Here is a 2,414-nt window from a genome sequence, read left to right as displayed (position 1 = left end):
CATGTTTGCGCTTCTTGGAAAAAGTTTGTTCTAAGACATTTTACAGAGAAATTTTGAAACTAAGTCCCCATTCCTTTTATCTTGCCGTGGGAAAAAAATTGGTAAGCCATTCCAGCATTTATATATTTTCATATTCTTTATATAGTGTATAACGAGATATATAAGATAGTCTCCTCTTCTACAAACGCGTAAAGTTGTGATTGCCACTGTGGGTGTAGTACTAATACAAAGAGTTCCGTCTACGATAGAAATCTGTGACAAAATATTGCTTTCAAGTTTTGGCACAAGGCCAGCAATTTGGGGGGAGAGAGTAAGTCGATTAGAGAAAAATGAGCTACTTTAGGAGAAATGAGTTACAAGAGGTAGAGTCTTCTTACCTGAACAACGCATACTGGAGTGGACAAGAATGAATTTAAAATACTTATATATTGCTATGAAGAGAAAGGTCTTTCACAAACCCTCTATACAACAAATATTGTGTAAAGGTCTGAGTTTTATAAGCGTGTTGTTTACTGTTCACTTGATTTTGACGATTAACTATGTTTTGAATTTTAATTTAATTTGAACTACTTAATATTTAGGCATTATATCTCGTCAAAAAATGGTTAAAAGAAAGAACGAAAAGCAAGTATTATAAGTCAAGTAAAGAAAGACATCAATGAAGGCGAAAACTGCGTGCGCAGTACACATAATAAAACACAAAAAGAAAGAGAAGGGAACATTAAAATATTCATAGACAGGAAAGAGTGCATATGCATTTTTTTTTTACTCCTTTACTTGTTTCAGTCATTTGACTGCGGCCATGCTGCAGCACCGCCTTTAGCCGAGCAAATCTACCCCAGGACTTATTCTTTGTAAGTCTAGTACTTATTCTATCGGTCTATTTTGCTGAACCGCTAAGTTTCAGGGATATAAACACACCAACATCGGTTGTCAAGCGATGTTGGGGGGGGGGGGAACAAACACAGACACACAAACATATACACACACACACATATATACATATACATATATACGACGGGCTTCTTTCAGTTTCTGTCTACCAAATCCACTCACAAGGCTTTGGTTGGCCCAAGGCTATAGTAGAAGACATTTGCCCAAGGTGCCACGCAGTGGGACTGAACCCGGAATCATGTGGCTGGTAAGCAAACCACTTACCACATAGCCGCTCCTGCACCTATAAAAGTAACAATTGGCAGCAGCTGTGGCATGTGTGTAGTGTTGGTGAGTTTCTAGAAGCATAGAATTTTTGAAGGCTCCAATGTTCTGGCAGCTAACAACTGATGAATATCGTTTTCTTTGTCCATGCTTCGATTAGTCAGAATATAGAAAAAATGTCTTCGAAAATCATGGGTTCTGCGCTGTTTCTTGATTTTATAAGCATGTCCAGGGGTGGAAGAGCTATTGAAATCAAAAAAGGTAGTCAAGTGTTTGTGAGGAAGAGGGATTTCTACCAAGTCAGCGACTCGACATCAAATCTTTATTATGCTGACGCCCAGTGAAGCAATACTTTCAAAATATATGTGAATGGCAATAGGTATTCATTCAGTTACAGGTCTCTCAACAGTCTCCAGCGGATAAATATTCTTGTCAAGACGAGGGCTCCAAACTGGTGATGCAATCTTTAAGCGTAGACGTATGATAGCCATAAAGAAACATAAATTGACATCTGGCGAGCGGTTGTCAAAGGTATTACAATGTGTGATACAAAGACACTTTCGCCCTTTTTGACGATTTCAGAACTGTGGTTCGTCCAACGCAGATCATTGTACAAAAAAAATCTGTATTTGTTGATCTTATTGAAACTATTTTTTTGGACATTGTTTTTAGATTCGAATCACCTCTAGACGGAATTTTGTCAAATAATCACATGAATAATCTAATCAGCTCGACGTTTTTGCACTCATTATATTATACACGTACGACTCTACCGGATATGTATTTTGAACTGCGTGTAGCTTCAACTTAAGATTTTGCTGTTGTTGCTAATATTGTTTAGGCCACTCTGAGGAAACACAACTATGAGCAAAGACTATCCAGGATTGTCCTATCCATGTATTCCTATTTTCTTTTAGTTCCAGACAGAGTATACTATATTATATTACCCACTACATAATCCAACGTAGTGTGGAGGCGCAATGGCCTAGTGGTTAGGGCAGCGGACTCGCGGTATTAGGATCGCGGTTTCGATTCCCAGACCGAGCGTTGTGAATGTTTATTGAGCGAAAACACATAATGCTCCACGAGGCGCCGGCAGGGGATGGTGGCGAACCCTGCTGTACTCTTTCACCACAACTTTCTCTCATTCTTACTTCTTGTTTCTGGTGTACCTGTAATTCAAAGGGCCAGCCTTGTCACGCTGAATATCCCCGAGAACTACGTTAAGGGTACACGTGTCTGTGCAGTGCTCAGCC

Source organism: Octopus bimaculoides, chromosome 4 (genome assembly GCF_001194135.2).
Source record: "Octopus bimaculoides isolate UCB-OBI-ISO-001 chromosome 4, ASM119413v2, whole genome shotgun sequence".
NCBI lineage: Eukaryota > Metazoa > Mollusca > Cephalopoda > Octopoda > Octopodidae > Octopus > Octopus bimaculoides.
The sequence above is the reverse complement of the archived record's forward strand: the minus strand, read 5'-3'. Positions refer to the sequence as shown.